The sequence below is a fragment of the Bos mutus genome, chromosome 9 (assembly GCF_027580195.1).
Source record: "Bos mutus isolate GX-2022 chromosome 9, NWIPB_WYAK_1.1, whole genome shotgun sequence".
NCBI lineage: Eukaryota > Metazoa > Chordata > Mammalia > Artiodactyla > Bovidae > Bos > Bos mutus.
In genome coordinates, this window is record NC_091625.1 from 92,626,649 (window position 1) to 92,652,563 (window position 25,915).

A 25,915-nucleotide genomic window follows, 5' to 3' on the forward strand; every position below is an offset into this window, starting at 1 on the left:
GGCAAAAAGAAATAAAGGTTTCATATTGAAGATGAAAATCTTGCTCTGAGATCTTCAGAAAGCTGTCTGCCTCAAGATGCCATCTGCCTCTGAGGAAGAATATCTCTAATCAATTTTAATATTAGATTTTAGCTGGTATATAAGTCCAAGAATCTGGAGAAGCCATTTGTAATTGGGCAGTGCAGACACAAGGTTCAAGTCTGACTGCAGTCTCAATAGTGAGGAGGACCAGGTACAGTACTTTCCAACAAAATTCAAGGGCAAATATTGTTCTTAGTGATTCCAAATCAGAAGGTGGGAGAAAAGTCAGACACATTAGTTTGGAGAGTCATAGCCAAGTATTTGAGGAAATTAGAATAATTCAGGATCTAGTTTGGTTTACAGGTACATGACAAAACAATTCATAGGACCAGAATTTAATATCCACAAGACTGTGCTATAGTTTCCTATTGAAACTTAATTTTCTCTTCTGTACAGTCACCATCATTTCTATCAGATACTCATGGTAAGACTGATTTGTTTTAAACTTGACCTGACTATTTGCATAAGTGAAGCAAAAAATAGTGATTGACCCTATAGACTTTGTTTAAATCATCTTTGCTGGAACTTTTCATGAGGAATCTCAAATTGGACTTTTAAAATCTCTTGAGGCTAAGAAGCCAAGCCCAGAACACCATCAGGCTTTACCTGTGATCTCTATAGAGAGATAGAGAGATTTGGGTTGATTCCACTTTTCTCAAGGTCCCCAAAATATCCTGAGAGTTTTAGGGCTTCCAGGAAGTGACCTTTCTTCCTTACTTTGTAAGGCTTGGAATTCTGTAAACTAGTTTTCCAAGGGGCTTTATTGTTTCCAGAAATTCAACCTTAGTTCCTTTAACCTATCTGTACATATGTGATTTTATGCACATCATTTACAGAGATGACATTCCAGTCAAAGTCCAAAGTCTTGATAATGTAATCAGTGTTTCTAATCGTGTCCTGTTATAATAAAACAGGTTCCTATTAAACTTATGCAAATAACTATACTACCCTGAAAATAAGAATATTCAATAATTTCCTGAATTCTGGAGGGATCAGGAAGGGGGAAAAAATAAATGTTTCAATTCTGTTAACAAAAGTATATGTGCCAAACTACTATAATTCATAGATTGATTAAGAGAAGAGGAATCATTCTCTGCCAGGTCTTGTCCCTGTTGCTGCCTTCACCACCTGCACTATGGCTTTCATAACCTGGCAATTCATGCGTTCCATGTCCTCCTCCTCCACCGCCATGGCCTCGACAAAGAAAATCCTCATCAAGCACGTGACGGTCATCAGCGGTGGGCTGATGGGCTCCAGAATTGCCCAGGTTGCTGCAGCAACTGACCACACAGTAGTGCTGGTGGACCAAACAGAGGACATCCTGGCAAAATCTAGAAAGGGTATCGAGGAAAGTCTTCAGAAAGTGGCCAAGAAGAAGTCTGCAGAAAACCCAAAGAGTGCTGATAAATTTGTGGCAAAGACTCTGAGCAGCATATCACCCAGCATGGGTGCAGCATCCGTGGTCCACAGCACAGACCTGGTAGTGGAGGCCATTGTAGAGAATCTGCAGGTGACAAACGAGCTCTTCAAAAGGCTAGACAAGTTTGCTGTGGAACACACAATCTTTGCCAGCAACACTTCTTCATTGCAGATCACAAGCCTAGCCAATTACACCAAGAGACAGGACCAGTTCACTGGGCTCCATTTCTTCAACCCAGTGCCTTTGATGAAGTTTGTGGAGGTCATTAAAACACCAATGACCAGCCAGAAGACCTTTGAATCTCTGCTAGACCTCAGCAAAGCCCTGGGAAAGCATCCTGTTGCTTGCAAGGACACACCTGGATTTATTATGAACCGTCTTCTGGTGCCATACCTCATAGAAGCAGTCAGGCTGTATGAATGAGGTGACATGTCCAAGGAAGACATCGATACTGCTAAGAAGCCAGGTGCCAGGTATCCCAAGGGTCCATTTGAGTGCCTCGATTATGTTGGGCTGTATACTACAAAGTTCATCCTGGATGGTTGGCATGAAATGGACTCAAAGAACCCCCTGTTTCAGCCAGCCCATCCCTGAATAAGTTGGTAGCAGAGAATAAGTTTGGCAAGAAGACTGGAGATGGATATTACAAATACAAGTGAGCAGCTTTTCTGGCTCCAGGATGAAACCCGGTAAGCACATATGAGCAACTCCCCAAGTGCCCGATCATAAGAGACTACTATCAGCAACCATATGACAAAAAAATAGACAACTTGGAAGAAATGGACAAATTCTTAGAAAAGTATAACCTTCCAAAACTGAGCCAGGAAGAAATAGAAAATCTTAACAGACCCATCACAAGCACAGAAATCAAAACTGTAATCAAAAATCTTCCAACAAACAAAAGCCCAGGACCAGATGGCATCACAGGTGAATTCTATCAAAAATTTAGAGAAGAATTAACACCTATCCTACTCAAACTCTTCCAGAAAATTACAGAGGAAGGTAAACTGCCAAACTCATTCTATGAGGCCACCCACCATCACCCTAATACCAAAACCAAATAAAGATGCCACAAGAAAAGAAAACTACAGGCCAATATCACTGATGAACATAGATGCAAAAATCCTCAACAAAATTCTAGCAAACAGAATCCAACAACATATTAAAAAGATTATACATCATGACCAAGTGGGCTTTATCCCAAGGATGCAAGGATTCTTCAATATTGGCAAATCAATCATTGTGATACACCACATTAACAAATTGGAAGATAAAAACCATATGAATATCTCAATAGATGCATATAAAGCCTTTGACAAAATTCAACATCAATTTATGATAAAAAAAACCCTCCAGAAAGCAGGCATAGAAGGAACATACTTCAACTTAATAAAAGCCATATATGATAAACCCACAGCAAACATTATCTTCAATGGTGAAAAATTGAAAGCATTTCCCATAAAGTCAGGAACAAGACAAGGGTGCCCACTCTCACCACTGCCATTCAACACAGTTTTGGAAGTTTTAGCCACAGTAATCAGTGAACAAAAAGAAATAAGAGGAATCCAGATTGGAAAAGTAGAAATAAAACTTTCACTGTTTGCAGATGACATGATCCTCTACATAGAAAACTCTAAAGCCACCACCAGAAAATTACTAGAGCTAATTAATGAATATAGTAAAGTTGTAGGTTATAAAATTAATACACATAAATCCCTTGCATTCCTATATACTAACAATGAGAAAACAGAAAGAGAAATTAAGGAAACAATTCCACTCACCATTGTGATGAAAAGAATAAAATACTTAGGAATAAATCTACCTAAAGAAACAAAAGACCTATATATAGAAAACTATAAAACACTGATGAAAGAATCAAAGATGACACAAATACATGGAGAAATATACCATGTTCATGGATTGGAAGAATCAATATAGTGAAAATGAGTATACTACCCAAAACAATCTATAGATTCAATGCAATCCCTACCAAGCTACCAATGGTATTTTTCAGAGAACTAGAACAAATAATTTCACAACATGTATGGAAATACAGAAAACCTCTAAAAGCCAAAGCAATCTTGAGGAAGAAGAACGGAACTGGAGGAATCAACCTGACTGACTTCAGACTATATTACAAAGCTACAGTCATCAAGACAGTATGGTACTGGCACAAAGACAAAAATATAGATCAATGGAACAAAATAGAAAGCCCAGAGATATATCCATGCACCTATGGACACCTTATCTTTGAAAAAGAAGGCAAGAATATACAATGGAGAAAAGACAATCTCTTTAACAAGTGGTGCTGGGGAAACTGGTCAACCAACTGTAAAAGAATGAAACTAGAACACTTTCTAACACCATACACAAAAATAAACTCAAAATGGATTAAAGATTAAACATAAGATCAGAAACTATAAAACTTCTAGAGGAAAACATAGGCAAGGCACTAGAGAGTGTCAGAGACATAAATCACAGCAGTATCCTCTATGACCCACCTCCCAAAGTAATGGAAATAAAAGCAAAAATAAACAAATGGGACCTAATTAAACCTAAAAGCTTTTGCACAACAAAGGAAACTATAAGCAAGGTGAAAAGACAGCCTTCAGAATGGGAGAAAATAATAGCAAATAAAGCAACTGACAAACAACTAATCTCAAAAATATACAAGCAGCTCATGCAGCTCAATACCAGAAAAAGAAATGACCCAATCAAAAAATGGGCCAAAGAACTAAACAGACATTTCTCCAAAGAGGACATGCAGATGGCTAACAAACACATGAAAAGATGCTCAACATCACTCATTATCAGAGAAATGCAAATCAAAACCACAATAAGGTACCATCTCATGCTGGTGAGAATGGCAAATTCTACAAACAATAAATACTGGAAAGGGTGCGGAGAAAAGGAACCCTCTTACAGTGTTGGTGGGAATGCAAACTAGTACAGCCACTATGGAGAACAGTGTGGAGATTCCTTAAAAAATTGGAACTCGAACTGCCATACAACCCAGCAATCCTACTGCTGGGCATACACACTGAGGAAACCACAATTGAAAGAGACATATGTACCCCAATGTTTATCGCAGCACTGTTTACAATAGCAGGACATGTAAGCAACCTAGATGTCCATTGGCAGATGAATGGATAAGAAAGCAGTGGTACATATACACAATGGAATATTACTCAGCTATTAAAAAGAACACATTTGAATCAGTACTAATGAGGTGCATGAAACTGGAGCCTATTATACAGAGTGAAGTAAGCCAGAAGGAAAAACACCAATACAGTATATTAATACATATATATGGAGTTTAGAAAGATGGTAACGATGACCCTATATGCAAGATGGCAAAAGAGACACAGATATAAAGAAGACTTTTGGACTCTGTGGAGAAGGCAAGGGTGGGATGATTTGAGAGAATAGCATTGAAACATGTATATTACCATATGTGAAATAGATCACCAGTCCAAGTTTGATGCATGAAACAGAGCACTCAAAGCCAGTGCACTGGCACAACCCTGAGGGATGGGATGGGGAGGGAGGAGGGAAGGGGGGTTCAGAATGGGAGACACATGTACACCCATGGCTGATTCATGTCAGTGTATGGCAAAAACCACTACAATATTGTAAAGCAATTAGCCTCCAATTAAAATTAATTAATTAATTTTAAAAAAAAAAAGAAAGGAGGGATCAGGCAGGGGAAAAAAAATAAATGTTTCAATTCTGTTAACAAAAGTATATATGCCAAACTACTATAAATCGTAGAGAGATTAAGAGCAAAGAGGAAAAGATTTCCTTAAACTTAGAAAGCCGAAACATTAAAGAGACAGCAATCTTTCTAACAAAAACTCATGAAAACTTACAATCATCCTTATCTATTCAGTCAATCCATGGTTATTAATTCTTGTGCTTGAATCCGGTTTTTCCTATAAGGTTCTAGAAATTATTACCCAGTTCAGCGATATGATCATAAAGTTATCAGAAATCTGTACTCTAGGATATTTAACAGAGTCCTTTCAATAAATCTCTCTGAAAATAAAGTCTTCTATAAAAGGATGAAAATAAAACAATAACTGTCTACAAAAAACTTTGAAAAAAACAGCAATGGTTAAACATATGATGAGAGTTTGATATAAAAGTATAGTTATTTCTATAGCATACAACAGTTTAAAATAACAATTGAACAATGAAAGTATTGACCAATTTCTATGAACTGCAATTTCTGGAGTATCTATATTAGTAACATATATCTGTACACATATAACTTGAGGTTTATCATCACTTCTTATTTGATAATGCCTCTTTGGTATGTTAATAATTTAACATACCAAATAAACCTAATCAGTTCAATATCTCTCTTGCACAAGGTAAGACACAAGTCCTTTGAGATTTCTCAGGGACCCCCCAGGAATTCTCAAAGTTAGTTTATCCTCAAAAAGATTCCAGTTAGAATATGATTTGGGGAAGTTGTCAAAATGGCAAAAGGCTTTTATATTTGATTATGTAAAACCACAGGTAATTATGAAATAATACTCAATTATCTATTCAACCAAAGTGACAGTAGAAGATCGTAAAGGCAAATACAGAAGGTTATATGGTTTAAAAAAAAAAAAAAACTTTTCTCTTAATATTGAGAAAACTCAGTTCTCCCATGTAATCAAAAACTTGATAAAGACAGTATGAAGCCTAGAAAATTTATTTTGATAAGACACTCAAAATCTATGCTTTTTAAGCAGACTACTCAAAGGGTAAAGAAAACTCTTTCAGAATCACTGTCAAGAGCAGACCAATAGTCCAAAGAAACAGTTCTTTTAACATCAGATCAGATCAGATCAGATCAGTCGCTCAGTCGTGTCCAACTCTTTGCGACCCCATGAATTGCAGCACGCCAGGCCTCCCTGTCCATCACCAACTCCCAGAGTTCACTCAGACTCACGTCCATCGAGTCAGTGATGCCATCCAGCCATCTCATCCTCTGGCGTCCCCTTCTCCTCCTGCCCCCAATCCCTCCCAGCATCAGAGTCTTTTCCAATGAGGCAACTCTTCGCATGAGGTGGCCAAAGGACTGGAGTTTCAGCTTTAGCATCATTCCTTCCAAAGAAATCCCAGGGCTGATCTCCTTCAGAATGGACTGGTTGGATCTCCTTGTAGTCCAAGGGACTCTCAAGAGTCTTCTCGAACACCACAATTCAAAAGCATCAATTCTTCGGCACTCAGCCTTCTTCACAGTCCAACTCTCACATCCATACATGACCACAGGAAAAACCATAGCCTTGGCTAGACGGACCTCTGTTGGCAAAGTAATGTCTCTGCTTTGGAATATGTTATCTAGGTTGGTCATAACTTTCCTTCCAAGGAGTAAGTGTCTTTTAATTTCATGGCTGCAGTCACCATCTGCAGTGATTTTGGAGCCCCCCAAAATTAAGTCTGACACTGTTTCCACTGTTTCCCCATCTATTTCCCATGAAGTGATCGGACCAGATGCCATGATCTTCGTTTTCTGAATGTTGAGCTTTAAGCCAACTTTTTCACTCTCCACTTTCACTTTGATCAAGAGGCTTTTGAGTTCCTCTTCACTTTCTGCCATAAGGGTGGTGTCATCTGCATATCTGAGGTTACTGATATTTCTCCCAGCAATCTTGATTCCAGCTTGTGCTTCTTCCAGTCCAGTGTTTCTCATGATGTACTCTGCATATAAGTTAAATAAGCAGGGTAACAATATACAGCCTTGACGTACTCCTTTTCCTGTTTGGAACCAGTCTGTTGTTCCATGTCCAGTTCTAACTGTTGCTTCCTGACCTGCATACAAATTTATCAAGAGGCAGATCAGGTGGTCTGGTATTCCCATCTCCTTCAGAATTTTCCACAGTTTATTGTGATCCACACAGTCAAAGGCTTTGGCATAGTCAAGAAAGCAGAAATAGATGTTTTTCTGGAACCCTCTTTCTTTTTTGATGATCCAGGGGATGTTGGCAATTTGATCTCTGGTTCCTCTGCCTTTTCTAAAACCAGCTTGTACATCAGGAATTTCACGGTTCACATATTGCTGAAGCCTGGCTTGGAGAATTTTGAGCATTACTTTACTAGCATGTGAGATGAGTGCAATTGTGCGGTAGTTTGAGCATTCTTTGGCATTGCCTTTCTTTGGGATTGGAATGAAAACTGCCCTTTTCCAGTCCTGTGGCCACTGCTGAGTTTTCCAAATTTGCTGGCATACTGAGTGCAGTACTTTCACAGCATCATCTTTTAACATAGAGACAACCAAATTCTAATTTTGTACCAGGATATTTTTATATTAAGACTCATTCTTAAAACATTTAAGTAAATCTAACCCACTCTTAGCCATCTTGACCATTCATAAAATTTCTTTTCCAAGACTCTTTTTCCATAAATTTTCTATAATGAAGTCGCTCAGTCATGCCTGACTCTTAGCGACCCTATGGACTGCTGCCCAAAGGCTCCTCCATCCATGGGATTTCCCAGGCAAGAGTACTGGAGTGGGGTGCCATTGCCTTCTCTTCTATAACTGTCCTATATTTTTTCCTCCTTCTTAGTCTGGAACAACCAGTCATCCTACTTAGGGCAAAATGATTTTTTCCCTTAACAACAACAACATGCCGTTTATATCTTGGCTTATCCCAAAAACGCACTCTACTTTTCTTATGTACTCTTCATACATAGCTACTTCCCTTCATCCTTCTTATTTCTAGAAGTTTTAATTACATGTATTGATTATAAGTCTTGGCTGTCAGAAACCAAAATACCTTAAATTCCTCTAACAAAATACCAAAAGTAGATTAGCTTATGTTCAGTAATTAATGCTTCAGTATTTTATCTTATTTGGAAACAATCTAGATATCCAATGAATATGCTTTATTTAACTTAATATAACTTTAATGTTTCAAGTTACCAAAAAGATTTTGGAAACTATTTTTATGTACGTGAATGTGAACGTGAAGTCACTCAGTCGTGTCTGACTCTTTGCGACCCCAGGGACTGTAGCCTACCAGGCTCCTCTGTCCATGGGATTTTCCAGGCAGTAGTACTGGAGTGGATTGAAACATAATTATTATTGTAAAGTTTTTAAATAAACGTTTATTTTATTTGGGCTTCCCTGGTGGCTTAGAGGTTAAAGCGTCTGCCTGCAATGCTGGAGACCTGGGTTCAATCCCTGGGTCAGGAAGATCCCCTGGAGAAGGAAATGGCAACCCACTCCAGTATTATATTATTTACTCTTATTTAAATTTCTTATTCTTAACAATTACATTTGGGTTACTCATAAAAATTTCATGAGACAGTAAACAACCATCATCATAAGGAATTTTTCTTGCTGACAAACTTTATAACACATAACATGAGCTTATCTGATTTTTGGCAAATCCAAGTAGAATAAAAGTTTCATGTCTGCATTATGTTTAATCTTGATAACTCCAAAGACATGCCTATTTTAATTAAAGCAACACTTAAACCAGTTTTTATTTGCTAAAGATTATTCCAAATCATGAGAACTTGAAAATCATTCGAGTTATTTTCTATAATTCAGGGGAATACTTAATTTATATACATGTTTATTTTTCCTTAAGCCAATTAAATAGAGCTCTTTTACAAATTTTGGAAACACTATCCATGGGTAGAAAAACCACACATCTATAACATATGTATATAGACATATATAAACATATAGACAGACTGAAACAGAGATCCTACAGATTTCATTTTAAAATCTTAGTCATGAGACAAGTACAATAATGCAAAACTCACTAGTTTATAAAAGAACAGTTGGATCTGAATTGTGTTTCAGGAAGATGAAAATAATTTGAAGTTTCCTGCTCAAAAGGCTTAAGCTTTTTACTAATATTTGTGGAGAAGACTTTTAACAATTTTATTCACCTAGTTTCCAGATAGCTTCCTTTTTCTTTCTGATAAGAATTACCCCACAGAAGTTTGCATTTCAAAGAGATGGCTCTTGGTTCTTAGAGAAGACCTGGTAGAACATTTACACCTCAAAGGCACAGAGAAAGGATGTAAGTTCCTCCAAAAGGACTTTTGTTTCCTAAGTCAAGACCTTTTTACAGTATCTGCAGACCTTTGAGATGAATAGGGGATGTTTGGGGATTGGTAAAAAGGATAGGTGAGCTTTGAATTGCTTCTAGAGCTATAATTCTGTTCTATAGAGTTCATTTGTCAGGCAAGTACAGTTGTTTTTAATTCCTCAAAGAATTGAGTTGCAACCTGGATGATATCAAGGAATTGCCCCACCCACCGAAATATTATCTTCAATTTTCTTATATATAACGTAAAAGAATTCCATCTAAGATGGAAATCAAAAGATTTCTGTGTTCTAGATTTAGAGTTATGTGTCTTTGGAATGCTTCAGTAAATTCTTCCACAATGGCTTCAAAAGTAAATTCTTCTTCAATGGTTTTGTTTTGTTTTTTCCCCTTGTGGGCATGTAATTTCATTCTAAGTTAGGGGGAAAGGTCTTTAAAATTTTTCTATCAAACTTTGAATATCAGTTTCCAGTTTGCCCAACTTCTGCCCATAGAATTCATGTTTAAAAAATCTTTCAAATATCTTTTTACCAGGTTTTACTTGGGACAAACAGTAAATATTCTGGCAGTATTGAACATTTTTTCTTAAAAAAAAAAAAAGGTATACCTACTAAGTGACTCAAAACCAAACCAAGTAAGGCTTACCCATGGATACAAGAGGCATTCCCTAAGAGGGTGCAAAAGATGCAGCCTTCCCAAGATCCAGAACCGCTACTAAAGACAACCAAAAGGAGGCATGATTTAGCCAGTTCCCATGAGATGGGCAACAGTTCACAGGATACTAACCACAAATGGCAGAAAGTCAAGTTCTGAGGACACCAAACAATACAAAGAAGAAAAAATAGCCCTCCTTGGGAGGGAAAGAACCTATAACCAAAGGATACTCCAAAAACAAGTGTCAGGAGTCTGAGTTTGAAAAGAAAAGGACAACATGAAATTTTACCTTCCTCTCTCAACCAGGCCCTATAGACAGATATTTGAAACAGCCGACTTTCATAAAAGTTCTTACCCTTCACCAGCTTCTGCCAGTTTTCCTCGGATTCCATCTGCAAGCTCCAGAGCAAGTGAGATGTCTCAGCAGGTCCCATCTTGGTCACCAGAAACTGTAGAAGAGAAAAAACATTTTTCTCTTTATCTTTTACATTGAATTCTTGGCTAAGATCCCTGTTTCTCTAGGGCATCAAGTAAATTGATAAGCTTATCTAGGTTAAAAGTTTCCTACTGTGGCTACTGTAATTAAGATTATCTTCAGTAAGTTTAATCTACTTGTTCAAACACAAGTGGAGCCATAATTTTTATACAGATAGTTAGCCAGAGTCCCAGGTGGAGGAGTCTCAGAGTCTTTGTAATCATAGGAACCCATATTCTCTCTCTTTTTTTTTTTTTTTTTTTTTGCCCCCTTGAAACAAAGCTTTGATTACCTGAGGCCTAACACTGGACCGAGTACATTTTAAGTTAGCTGCAGCTCAATCTTGGATGCTGTTCAGAAAAAGAAATGTGTATATAAAGTCTGAGAGCTCATAGCACAAAATCTGTGGGGCTCAAGTGAAACCAAATGACTCTGTGGGACCCTCCTAGGCACAAATCCTTTCTGTGTCCTCCATTTCTTATTTTCAGGCAGAAGATTTCAGCCTGCTTCCCTGAGCTCCAAAGGGCAGATTCAAAAGGCTGCTAATCAAGGAATGGAGTGAATGCAGAAACAAGGGAAGAGCAGTCAAGAAATAAAAGTGCAGCCTTGAGACAGGGTCCTGGTTTCTCTTCAAGGAATGTATACAATATCTTTGAGTTCTTCTGTTGGAACAAAGGCCCCCATCCAGGTCGAGGATGGTGACTTCAGGCTGAATGCAAGATTCTTGGAGCACAACCCTGTTAGCTCACCTCCAACCAATGAGAAGAAAGTCACACACCTTATAGCCCTCACCCCAAATTTTGCCTGTAAAAACTCCCCCTCCCCCCCGAGAAAAGGGAACCCTCTTGCACTGTCGGTGGGAATGTAAATCAATACAGCCACTATGGAAGACAATATGGAGATTCCTTAAAAAAACTAGGAATAAAACTAACATATGACCCAACAATCCCACTACTGAGCATATACCCTGAGAAAACCATAATTGAAAAAGACACATGTACCCCAGTGTTTATTGCAACTCTAGGACATGGAAGCAACCTAGATGTCCACTAATAGAAGTATGGATAAAGAAACTGCAGTACACATATACAATGGACTATTACCCAGCCATAAAAAAACAAAGCATTTGAGTCAGTGCTAATGAGGTGGATGAATCTAGATCCTATTATACAAAGTGAAGTAAGTCAGAAAGAGAAAAACAAATATCGTATATTAAGGCATATGCATGGACTCTAGAAAGATGGTACTGATGAGTCCATTTGCAGTGCAATAAGAGAGACGCAGACACAGAGAACAGACTTATGGACATGGGGTGGGGTGCGGGGAAGAAAGAGTGAGACAAATGGAGAGGGTAGAGTGGAAATATATACACTACCATATGTAAAAATAGAGAACCAGTGGGAATTTGCTGTATGACTCTGGGAACTAAAACTGGGGCTTTGTAACAGTCTAGAGGTGGGGTGGGATGGAGTAGGAGGTGGGAGGGAGGTTGAAGAAGAAAGAGACATATGTATACCTATTGATTCATGGCCGATTCATGTTGATATACAGCAGAAACCAACACAATATTGTAAAGCAATTATCCTTCAAAAATAAATAAATAAATAATTTTTTGTAAAAACTTCTCCAAACTCACTGGGGAGTTCAGAGGTTTTGAGCACAAGCTACCCATTTTCCTTTCATGGCTCTGCAATAAACCTTTCCCTGCTCCAAACTCTAATAACATTTTGGTTTCTTTGGTCTCACTGCGCATCAGGCACAAACTTGTGTTCAGTAGCACGAATATCTGAAAAGGACTTACTGTGATCTTCAAGAGCAGGAAGAGAACAGTGAGCACAAAGGGAGCAGGGACTTTCTTATGCCTGCTCTATGCTTGTTGCTCCTGGAGGCCATGAGGGCTCTCCACTTACAGCGCCAGAACAGTGAAAAGATGAACTAAAGTATATTAAACATTTTAAGGGTTTGCTTAAGCAAAAACCTATTTAAATCAGGTGATGCCAAATGCCAAGTGCTTAGGAATATTCCATCACTAAGAGCAAGGGTATAAACTTATAGAGAAAGAGCAGAAGCAAAGCCATGAAATTACTTGATGAGACAATGGTTAAGCATTTGCCTCGTTTGGAAAAAGGTTAGTTGGTTGTTTGTAACTGGCAGTTCTTAGGTGTTGATTTCTTAACCTTGAGGCACTTATAGGCTTAGGTTTTGGTTTGCTTATGTAGGCTGCTAAGGCATCAGGACCAACTCAGCTTAATGGCTTTCTTATTTAATTAAGTTAACAATATATTCTACTTACAAGTTCTTTATCAGATATGTGTTTTGCAAACATTTTCTTCCAGTCTGTGACTTTTATTTTCCTACTCTTATGAAGGAGTCTAAGTTTTTTATTTTGGTAAAATTGAGTGTTTTAATGAATACTTTTAGTGATATGTCTCAGCAATCCTCGACTAACCCCAAGATCATAAAGATTTCCTCCTGTGTTTTCTTATAGAAGTTTTATAGTTTTAGGTTTCTATTGGTATGACTTCAAGTTCATTAATCTTAGTTTCTTATTATCACTGCCATGTCAAATTACTATATGTATAATGTCAGGGTAAAATAACAATAGATTCAAGAATGCAAGGAATCAGAAGTTTTACTTCCCATGCATCTGTGTTTAAGATGCTATCATAGGACATGGAATCCTGGGGAAAGGAGCCAACCCAGGGTAAAAATAACAAAAAGTCCTAGATTAAGCTTTGTTCAAAAGACCTAGCCTAGATCAGAGCAAGAAGAAAGAGGGAGAAGGAAGGTTTCCAGAAGAAAGGGGGAATAAGGGAGTATAAGGATGCTAAAAGATTATTGGACATACTCCATTATTTGAAAAATATCATAGTTATACATTGGATAAGTTTTTATATCAAAGGAAAAAAGTTTATAAAGAACATAAAAAAAGAAAATTTAAAAACTGAGCAATAATTAATTGCATAAAAAGAAAAAATTTGTACAAGAAAGGAAGTCTAATAATACTGTGACAGATATTTTGACAATAAAAAATATTTACTTACTTGTAATAATATAAAAACTGTCAGGTAATTAACCAAAAAATGTACTATAACTCAGTTTGGAGAATGGGTAAGTTGGGAAAGGAATTCTAGGGGGATAAATCTTCAAATATCACCAGAGAACATTAAGAAATAGTGTCTAAAATGTAAAAAAACAACAATATAAGTGTACTTCTTAGAAATACAGAGGTAAATGCCCAAAGTTAACAGCCGGAAGTATTTGAACTGATTGCTTCCGGGCTGTGGGATGGCAGGGAGGAGGTTTCTGTGGAAGGCTGGAGCTAAGGAACTCTCTCAGACAGTGAAGAAAGAAAACCAAAGACTGGAAAGTGCTTTATTTTTTCAATGATGTACATACATTACTTTGTTTTCAAAAATTCATTTTTTAAAAGAGTGGTTAATTCAAGCATTTACTATTCAACTGCTTGCCATTGAGTCTTATAAAAGAGCCTTTGACTAAAGGAAATCAGCAGGGCAATATGGCCACCCAGGGTGAAGCCACTTCCACAGTGTTCGGCTCTTCCTTCATCTTGTGGGAACATCTCATATTCCATTTCCTCTTCAGGCCCTCTTTGACTTCTATTCCCATCTCTGCAATCTTCCCCACCCTAAAGGAGTCCCTGAGAGGCCACTCGGCTCTAAAATTGGAATAAATCACTGCCTTCAAAGGGCAAGTTATGCTTCTGACAGGGTGAACTGCACGAGGGCAGGGTGTGGAAGTGGTGGATTATACTCAAAATGCAGCCAGTTTATTGGACGTGGTGACACCCCAGGAGATGCAGCTCTTCTGCGGGCAGAGGCAGTTCTCTCAGGGTTGCTGGGTGACGGGAACTTGTCTATGGTCTTGTCTGGCTACTCTGTTCAGGGGAGGGGATGTGGTTGGGAAAAACAGCCCTGTTCAGACAATGCAGCAGCTGCCTTGACTAAGAATAGAATCCCATGTTTGATTTGAATTAGCCATTTGAAACAAGAGCAAAACAGCTCTGAAAGTACTACCATCTGTTTTCCTTTAAGGCTGGGTCATAAATAACAAGATGAAAATATATTTCCTGTTCTGGATTTGTGACCTGAACTGCCTTCTCCTGCGTTGTCACTGACCACTTCTGCTATCCACGCATATAACATTCAACGGGCAGCTGTTGGCTGTTGGCTGTAAGGTGGTTAGAATATGTTGGTTTGTTTTTCAGTGTCTATATATGAAGAACTCCTTTATTTCACCCCTCACTTGTTAAATAAGGAAATATAAATAAATTATTCTCTGTATATTTTTTAAAAAGCAATTCATACCAAATAGCCATGTGATCAAACTGCTGCTATTGCCAAGCACAACACTTTTGCTGAAGATTCCTGCCTTGTGGAAGGGTATCTTTCAGGTCAAGGTCAAGGTGAACTAGAAAGTAAGGGAGAAGACAGGGAACTCATTCTGCATCTAGAACTCACTAGGATTGACCTGCCAATCCCAGTAATATGAGGATGCAGAGAATAGAGAAACATCTAGACAGAGAGAGAAAGAGAATTCAAAAAAAAAAAAGAACAAGAATATTTCTTCTTTCCATGCAGATCATCACACAGTACTTGCATCCTTCTTAGCTGGGACTTCCAGTAATTGTAAACTGTGATCTACCAGCTGTTTCTCCAGTTATCTTTTTAATTTTCATACACACACACACACAAACCCACCTCTTAATTTTGTTTTTGATAATTCAAAGGAAAAGGCCACGAAGGCTGGCAGGCCATTCCATTTATGCGCTCAGCCTGGTGAGCTGCCAATATATTCTGGGAGGCATTTCAAATGACAGACATGCAAACATGAAATGTACCATAAAGGGCTGTGGTTTCTGCAAGTTTTAGATCAGCCAGCTGTGAAAGAAACTGTACCTAACAGTGAATATCTCCACATGTTTAAATGCCCTTTTTAAATGATTTCGAAGCAAAAGACTTTTTAAAAGACTTAGAGCAACAGAAATCTTAGAAGGCACATTCCTGAGCTAACGAAGGCACTGAATTGGAGACCTAGTACAAATGCTGGGTGCCCTTGATGAAGCCAGACACTTGGCAGTGATGCATCCAAGCACAGCAGTCGTCACACCATCATCAGCTGAGACTTAATAATAGAAAGACAAGGTTGGGAAACCTGGTCATCTGATGCTTGGACTAACCCCAAATCTTCTGATGGGCTTTCCTGCTGCAGACTAGGCCCATCCAGACCATTCTGGACCATGCTGTCAGATTGAAAAGTGAAAGTGAAGTCACTCAGTTGTGTCCGACTCTTTGCCACCCCCTGGACTATAGCCCACCAGGCTCCTCCGTCCATGGGATTCTCCAGGCAAGAATACTGGAGTGGGTTGCCATTTCCTTCTCCAGGAGATCTTCCCAACCCAGGGATCAAACCCGGGTCTCCCGCATTGCAAACAGATGCTTTACCATCTGAGCCACCAGTTCAGTTCAGTTCAGTCACTCAGTCATGTCTGACTCTTTGTGACCCCATGAATCGCAGCACGCCAGGCCTCCCTGTCCACCACCAACTCCCGGAGTGCATCAAGTCAGTAATGCCATCCAGCCATCTCATCCTCTGTCGTCCCCTTTTCCTCCTGCCCCTAATCCTTCCCAGCATCAGAGTCTTTTCCAATGAGGCAACTCTTCGCATGAGGTGGCCAAAGTAGTGGAGTTTCAGCTTTAGCATCATTCCTTCCAAAGAACACCCAAGGCTGATCTCCTTCAGAATGGACTGGTTGGATCTCCTTGCAGTCCAAGGGACTCTCAAGAGTCTTCTCCAACACCACAGTTCAAAAGCATCAATTTTTCGGCGCTCAGCTTTCTTCACAGTCCAACTCTCGCATCCATACATGACCACTGGAAAAACCATAGCCTTGACTAGATGGACCTTTGTTGGCAAAGTAATGTCTCTGCTTTTCAATATGCTATCTAAGTTAGTCATAAATTTCCTTCCAAGGAGTAAGCGTCTTTTAATTTCATGGCTGCAGTCACCATCTGCAGTGCCACCAGGGAACACTCAAAAAAAACAAAACTTCTGAAAACAAAACAACAAACCCTTCCCTCATCCAGCATTTTGGCCCACAAGTCCCGCGTCTACCCTTTCAGTCTGATCTCCCATGGGCACCCTGCCCCAGCCACTACTCCTGTACCCTTGCCCCATCTCCCTCCAGAAAGCTGCCAGTCCATCCTCCAGACAGGGTCCCATCACACCTTTCCCAGAGTCTGCTCCACCACCCAGCCCGTGAGAACTCCATGTCAGAACAAAGAGATAAAAATGCTTGAGAAACACAGCATGTTGAGTTCCTTTTGGAGAGTTACTGTGTGTTCATCATAAAAAGACCCTGAGAAACAGCACTGTGAAGAAACTCATTTAACCTTTCTAGCCAGTGATACCTAAATGTCTTTGCCTGTAGGACCGTTTTGTGTGTGTTAGCTGCTCAGTCATGTCCAACTCTTAGCGATCCCATGGACTATATCCTGCCAGGCTCCTCTGTCCATGGAATTTTCCAGGCAAGAACACTGGAGTGGGCAGCCATTCCCTCCTCCAGGGGATCTTCCCCACCCAGAGATGGAACCTGGGTCTCCTGCATTGCAAGCAGATGCTTTACCATCTGAGCCACCAGGGAAGCCCCAGGATCATTTTACTCCTAACAAAAGAGGGATTATTTTAGAAACCACTCAGGAAAACATGAACTCAAACTCCATTTCTTTCAGAAAATAACTTCTGAATACTCCATCCCATTGCCCTCACCACTCTGAACCTAGTAAAATTATTGTTTGCACACCTAGGTTCATATATTTGTAATGGCTGATTATGTACAGATGTCAAAATAATATTAATCGTAACCATAATAGATACCATTTAAGAAGAACCCGTTACTTTCCAGCTGCCATACCAGGTGCTTTGTAGATACAACCTCAGTTTATTCAGTTCTAACAACCCTGGAGGTAGGTGCCATTATCCGCATTTTACCAATAAGGAGACCAAAGCTCAGAAACTTCAAAGTCTGGGTCACACAGCTAGCAAGCCAGTTCTGGGTCTTTGTGAATCCATACACCAAGCTCTCTTCTAGCATTCTATGCATTCAACTGGATGGCTCATCCTTAAGAATCAGAGACTGCCTTGCTTTTCTGAGTATCAGGCATGTGGTAACTTATCAGCATACATGTCCATTAATAAGATCAGCAATAAAACAACAGACTATACAGATTTATGAGCTTTGTAGATTCAATGTATATTCCACTATTTCCTCCACTGCTCTTTTGAAAAAATCTTTTAAATCTTTATTGAAGAAAATCCTGTATCTCCTAAGATAAATTCTTATTCTAGAATGAACTACCTAATTCTTCAACATGTTTGAAGCCATTACAACTTACTAGCATTCTTAGTAAGGGATGAAAGTAAAGTGAAGTCACTCAGTCGTGTCCGACTCTTTGTGACCCCATGGACTGTAGCCTACCTGGCTCCTCCCTCCATGGGATTCTCCAGGCAAGAGTACTGGAGTGAGTTGCCATTTCCTTCTCCAGGGGATGTTCCCGACCCAGGGATCGAACCCAGGTCTCCCGCATTCCAGGCAGACATTTTAACCTCTGAGCCACCAGGGAAGCCCAGTAAGGCATAGACATCTTTAAAAGAAAAAAAAAACAACTTTGAGCATCCTGCCATAGGCTGGTACACCATAATGGGGCATGCTCAGGACACTCAGTATAGACTGGCAGATGATGACTGCTAGCCTCCTTCCTCTCTGATAAGGAGTAGAATCATAACTGGGTTAAATGCCTCAGTTATGGAGTTGGAGTCCTGGGTGGCACAGAATGGTGACCAAAAGCCAGATACCAGCACCAGACTGCCTGGGTGGAAATACTAGCTCTTAGATACTGTGACTTTGCACAAGTTACTACACTTCTTGCTTGGCTTTCCCCACAGGTAACACAGGCAGAGCACTGGTGTGAGTAGTAAATAAGGTAATACATGCCAGGTACTCCCAAAGAATGTTTGGCATGCAGGAAACAACGGTGGTTGGATATTTTTACTCTATTCACGAGAGAGGAGCTCTTGGTTGATCAATCCCATAACTATTAAAAAAAAACAACATTAATAAGCTAAATAATATTGAATATTTCTACATGTCAGATACATTCTAAGTGCTTGCTATCAATAGATATCCTCTCATTCAGTCCTCTTCACAACCTCGAGGTAATCATTATTTTCGTTCTCATTCTACAGATGGGAACTGAAGGCCAGTGATTAAATAACTTGCCCAAGGCCATTTCATAAGTGATGGTGCTGGACTGAAACCAAGCTCTGCCTGGGTGCAAAGCCCACACTGCTCCTCACCATTTTGTATGCCAACATACACATATACACACAAGGTCATCAGTCATAACAAAGCTATTGTGATGGTGCCTTTGGTCATGCCTTTCTCTGGGCTGCTAAGCTCACCTTATATTGTCCCCAACAACCCAGAATCTACTCCTCAGTGAGTGAGACTCCTCCTGAGCACCTTCCTGGACACCTGCCTCTCATGTCTGAGCCACAATTAGGATCCCTGGACTCAAACACCCCATCAAGCTCTTTACTGGTTTCATGTCTCTCCAAATCCATGTTGCAACCAAGAGGGAAAAATATCAATACATTTTATATTTTTATGTCACACAATCCTTAATAAATATTCATGGACTGATGAGCTCATTACTTAATATATTGAGTTTTAGCTTCCATTTGGGTTTAAGACATTGTCAGTGACAATATTTAGGAGAAATAGTTTTCCTTATCATTTTTGGAAAGACCAGTATAATAAGACCAAGTTGTTATACTCGTGGTTCATCTCTACCACGAGTATAACACCACCATAGTCCTTTCTGTACATTAAATCTTCCTGCCTGTTTTGTTAGGAGGTGTTATATTAAGAGCCATGTGTCCTTCATACTCACTTTTTGTCCAGTTTAGTTTCATTTCAGCATATACACTACATCTTATATCATCAGTAAAAGAAAAAGAACAAAGTTATAGCAGTGTTATTTTTAAAGATAAAGAAAAAATGAGGATTTAAGGATAGGACTTCAAAGTTAATTTACCAAAATCCAACTACATCCTTGACCTGTACAGACCCCAATAAGGCATTAATTACAAAAGGATTAACACTTTTCTCCACTGTAATAATGGAGTCCTCTGTCAATGGAAGGTGATAACAATATTTGCATTCATCCATTAGCATGGGATTCATAAATTATGAAAAAGGTCTTAACACTCTTCCGAAATGAAGTTAAGCAACCGGTGAAGGGAAAGAGATACTTTTATAGTCTAAATGGACTTAAACGATTTTGAAAAAGTCTAGCCCACTCCAATGTTCTTGCCTGGGAAATCGCAGGGACAGGGGAGCCTGGTGGGCTGCTGTCTATGGGGTCGCACAGAGTCGGACACGACTGAAGTGACTTAGCAGTAGCAGCAGCAGCAACACTTTGTGCTGTGCTCTCTGCAAAACTAGTAGGGGCACCAGGAATGTGTTAACTGGGAATATTTATCCGACTTGCATGAAACTGGTGACACTGCATTGCAACTGAGTCCAACAATATCATACAAGAAACAATTTCCTTGTTCTTTTGCACTCTATACTCAGCCTTCCCCTTTCCTCTGCCCACTCTGATGACTGTCCAACTTCAGACTGACTGCAATGACTCAGTGAGAGAGATATAAATAGTTTCTTCCCTGAATGATTCAACATGTTACAGCCATGTTGGAACAGAGAATGCCATCAGCATGGTAAACTTGAGTTATAAACATCTAGAGTTATTTTTTCTTAACTAAATTCTGACACCAGTTCTCCTGCCTATCCCTTGAAATAGGATTTTGCACTTTTTGTGGAATGACACGATGCTTTAAAAATGTAACAAATATAAGAATACTTGGGCCAGGGAAAGAAAAAGGAGGATTTATGAATAGTATACACACCCTCAGTGGAATTTTTCTTACTCTTTGAAGTATGTCTTCCCATCTAGGTCAAGTCAGTAATGCTGCCAAAGTCTTTATGGGCATAAGGAAGCCTTTCACATGCTTATAACCTTGAAAGATGAATGGGAGGCTATCTAAGAACTTTCCTTACATGTTCATTTTTTCCTCCTTGAAAAAGATATTTGATTGAAAATAAAACAGAGTTGACAAAAGTGCCAAATTCCACCATATTTCTGTCTCTGTTTAAACTAGGCTCTTTTTCCTCACACTTCTGAGTTCTTAGGTAACAGAAGGGGACATGCAGCAGAATGTTAGGGCTGAGTGTGGGAAGCAGAGGTCTAAGTTGACCCCTCACAATCTTCATCTCCTTGTGTTGTGAACGTGATTGCTACATTTCATGGAGAAAAGAGATTTTGCACACATAATTAAAGTCACTAAGCAGATGACCTTGAACTAATCAAAAAGGAGATTATGTGCAAGAGCCTCAACTAATCACAGGAGACCTTTACAAAAAAAAAAATGTTTTCTCCAGCTGGTAACAGAAAAGGAAATAAGGGAGATGCGAAGAGGGAGAGGGATTCAACGTGAGGGAGGTTGGCTATCCCTGTGATGGAAGGAACCATGAGGTAAGGACATGAGTGTGCCATCTAAGAGCTGAGGGTGGTACCTCTCCAGTAATTAGTAAGAAAACAAGGATTTCACTCCTGCAAGCACTTGACCTGCAAACAATCTGAATGAGCTTGGACGTGAGATGGGAGAGAAAGAGTCAGGGCACAACCAGTAAAACAATGACATGACCATTGAGGAAAAGACAAAAACTGGTTAAAACCAACTAAGGGCCAAGATGGCAGAAGATTCAAGTTCCAACAGACCTTGAGCCTCATTGTATGCTTATTGTAACATATTAGCATGCTGAATGACACACCCATAGGTGCCAAGACAAATTCCAAGGCTGACCATAAAAGGCCAAAAAGTGGGCAGTGGCCCAATTCCTGGCAATCTCTCCCCCTTCCCCCAAATAGTTGAAATAATCCTCCCACTTGTTAGCATATGAAATTCAGTTCAGTTCAGTCTCTCAGTCGTGTCGGATTCTTTTCGACCCCATGAATCGCAGCATGCCAGGCCTCCCTGTCCATCACCAACTCCCGGAGTTCACTCAAACTCACGTCCATTGAGTCAGTGATGCCATCCAGCCATCTCATCCTCTGTCGTCCCTTTCTCCTCCTGCCTGCAATCCCTCCCAGCATCAGAGTCTTTTCCAATGAGTCAACTCTTTGCATGAGGTGGCCAAAGTACTGGAGTTTCAGCTTTAGCATCATTCCTTCCAAAGAAGTCCCGGGGCTGATCTCCTTCAGAATGGACAAAACTAACCATCCCACATCCCTTCTGAGACAGACCTCATTCTGCCTATAGAATGTGTATCTCTCTAAATAAACTTGCTTTCACTCTACTCTGGCTCTCTCTTGAATTCTTCCTTTGCAAAGCCAAGGGCGCTATCTTGGTGGCCTGTTCCAGGGACTCACCCAAGACCTGGGGTATGACTGCTTTCTCTCCGTTCTTCTGCAACAGAAGCATTCTCTCCAGAATCCCTGATTTAGCCCACTTGGCCCCTTGACTCTGATTTTGTGAGACTCTAAGCAGAGAAGCTAGTTGCACCTACACAGATTATTGACCTATAAGATTATGAGCTAATAAATGGGTACTGTTTTAAGCTTTTAAATTTGCAGGAGTTTATCACAAAGCAATAGAAAATGAATTCACGTGGTATTAACTGAGAATCTTTCTCCAAACATTCCCACTACTCTCCTGCTCCAAGTTTCCTTTCCAACCAAAATATCTTCTTTGCTTCCTGAACATACCTTTTGCTTTCTGCTAGGCAGCCTTCACACACATTAACTTGCTATCTTGAAAGGTCCCTTTGCTGTTTAACCAAGGCTTTTGAGACCAACTTATAGCTTATAACCTGAAGAAAGGAGCCTGACACAGTTTTCTTTCCAAAATCATCTTCACCTGAATAATTCAATTGACATTCAATCATGTCCTGCTCTGTGACACCTTTTTCTGTGTGGTCTGTATTCTTTTATTTTTCCTATTTATTTTCTTGTTAATTAGATAGTAAAGCTCTTAAAAGCAAGTGCTTCTAATTTGCATGCCCCATTCTACCTAATACATCCCTTGTACATCACAGGCACCCAATAAATATTTGTTCATTTGTTTTGTTCTAAAGCACCTCTCTTTAATCTTAATGAGATTAAATGACACCAACGGTCCAAAGAAAACCTCATTAGCCAAGCGACGGGAATCTCAGCAGTGACCTGCCCCACATTCTACTTGGCCTTTCACTACCATGAACCCCAAGCACACTTAAACTGTCAAAATTAAAAATGTAAGTGCAAAAACAAGATAATCACAGAAAGTAATGTTTGCCAATTGATTTGTGCGACTTTCAATGACATTGTAAGCTCCCAACTAGTCCCTGAGCAGCCAATTTGCATAGAAAGGGATGCTCTCTCCATGGACCATATTTACCATGAATACACTCTTCGCATGACTGTGCAGGAGAGGGGAAGACCAGCAGAAAATATAAAGTGTGTTGCGCTGAACATTGTGAACAATTAAGAAGGATCTACATAACAGGCGTGAAGAAGCAGAGGCCGGAAGTCACCCGCGGTGTTGCAAGCCAGGCAGATTTGTTTAATCCCTTGAAACACAAATAGGGCTTAAAATCTCAGCTAAGACATTTACTAAACTAAGTGAACCTATTTTAAAGTTTCAGGGAAAAGCAACAAGAATGCAATTTGGGAAAATAATGAAAGTCAACTTCGTCACAGCCCAGTGCCCCTCCTCTGCTGTTACTATCCAACCCTAAGCAACACGTTGCTCTGTCACCATCTGAAAATTCGACTCAGACTTTGAAAATATCACTGTATTTTTCTTTGTTTCTCAAAGGAAAATGTGAAATAAAAATCAATTTTACATGTAATTTATGTGCTCTCTGTTCTATATAGAATCATAGAACCTAAGGGCTGGCTAAGACTCTAACAAAGCTATTTTGTTTATTCTTCTCCATTAGGCAGGCCCACACTTAATCCTTCCTTGATAGGAAAATCTCTTATCATTTTTAAAGACTTTCAGAGAAGATTTCTTAGACTCTCTCTAACCCACTAAGGTAGTTAATAACTTTTCTTATTATCTAGCCTAAATCCTTCACACTATGCTCAAGACTCATTTCTTCTTGTCTGACTGTTCACTAGAGGTACAGGGAATAATTTATCACTCTCTTTCATATAAGAAACACTCACATACTGATCATAATTATGGAATTAATTCTACAATCTCATAATGCAATATCCCAAGGTTGTTGTGGTTCTCTGCTAAACGCTCTGCAACTTCCCTTGCTTTCCTTTACCTATCAACCTCAAAAATGGTTGCTACCCTCTGTTAAGGATTTAATTACCTGGTTCTGAAGTCCTTGGTAGTTCTTGCATGTTCCAGCTCGGGCATCTGTCCAGGACCATATCTCAGGACTATGGGATGAAATAAATCATCCAAGGCTGTCCTCACACCTACAAATAATTTTATGAAGATAATTTGGTTGGAATGAGTATTGAAGGAAGCTATGAAATGTGAAAATAAGTCACAGAAAAGTTGTCCATATAGAAAAAAAAAGTGAAAGGAAATATATCACAATGCTAACAGTAGTTATTCCTGGATGATGGTAGGATTCTGTGGGTATGTATTTTGTCTTTCCTTACACCTTTCTAATTTTCCAAACCTCTTGTAATGCATTAATTTTTTTGAGAAAAAAGAGTAAATGGTATTTGCAATGTGTGTGTGTGTGGTAGAAAGGGTAAGAAGAAGTTGCCTAATGGGGTTACATAGGGAAGAGGTGGTGAGTAGCCCACCATGCCAGTTTTCATACCAAAAGCTGGTTGCAGAAAAGCCCTCGGTCCCAACCACATCTGGATGGCTGGTCACCCAACCAGGAGAGGGGACGGCACAGATGCTGCTGGGAGGGGGAGTCACACCGATGCCTTTATAGCTCTCACCAACTGGAAGCCACTTGACCCTTCCTGATGAGCTGCTCAGGACACTTAGATTTGTGGAACCCAGGCAACACCCTAGACGCATGGAAAGGTAAGAGCAACTCCATGTTCTCACCATGTTCTCTTTTTCATATGCAGAGGCATGTTGCTGATTCAGGGCAAGGTAATAAAAGGATTTTATTCTTAAAGAGATGGGAATACCAGACCACCTTACCTGCCTCCTGATAAACTTGTATGCAAGTCAAGAAGCAACAGTTAGAACTGGACATGGAACAACAATGGTTCAAAATTGGAAAAGGGGTATGTTAAGGCTGTATGTTGTCATCCTGCTTATTTAACTTTTATGCAGAGTACATCATACAAAATGCCGGGCTGGATGAAGCTCAAACTGAAATCAAGATTGCCAGGAGAAATATCAATAACCTCAGATATGCAGATGACACCACCCTATTGGCAGAAAGCAAAGAGGAACTAAAGAGAATCTTGAGGTGAAAGAGGAGAATGAAAAATTTCACTTAAAATTCAATATTCAAAAAACAAAGATCATGACATCCAGTCCCATCACTTCATGGCAAATAGATGGCGGGCGGGGGAGCGGGATGGGAATAGAAACAGTGGCAGACTTTTTCTTGGGCTCCAACATCACTGTGGACAGTGACTGCAGACATAAAATTAAAAGACTCTTGCTCCTTGGAAGAAAAGCTATGACAAAGCTAGACAGCATATTAAAAAGTAGAGACATTATTTGTCAACAAAGGCCTGTCTGGTCAAGGCTATGGTTTTTCCAGTAGTCACATATGGATGTGAGAGTTAGACCATAAAGAAGCCTGAATGCCAAAGAATTGATGCCTTTGAACTGTGGGGCTGGAGAAGATTCTTGAGAGTCCCTCGGACAGCAAGGAGATAAAATCAATCAATCCTAAAGGAAATCAGTACTGAATATTCTTTGGAAGGACTGATGCCGAAGCTGAAGCTCCAACACTTATGCCACTTGATGCAAAGAGCCAACTCATTAGAAAAGACCGTGATGCTGGGAAAAGCATCACTGACTCAAAGGACATGAGTCTGAGCAGACAGTGAAGGACAGGGAAGCCTGGCATGCTGCAGTCCATGGAGTTGCAAAGAGTTGGCTACAACTGAGTGACAGAATGACAACAACAATAAAGGATTTTAGATTGGATCAGAATAGTAG

General features: G+C 39.6%; 1 pseudogene; it reads left to right on the top strand.

Moving 5' to 3' along the window:
- The first annotated feature begins 1,216 nt into the window (after window positions 1–1,216).
- On the top strand, window positions 1,217–2,160 carry LOC102283720 (hydroxyacyl-coenzyme A dehydrogenase, mitochondrial pseudogene; annotated as a pseudogene).
- Window positions 2,161–25,915: the final 23,755 nt, after the last annotated feature.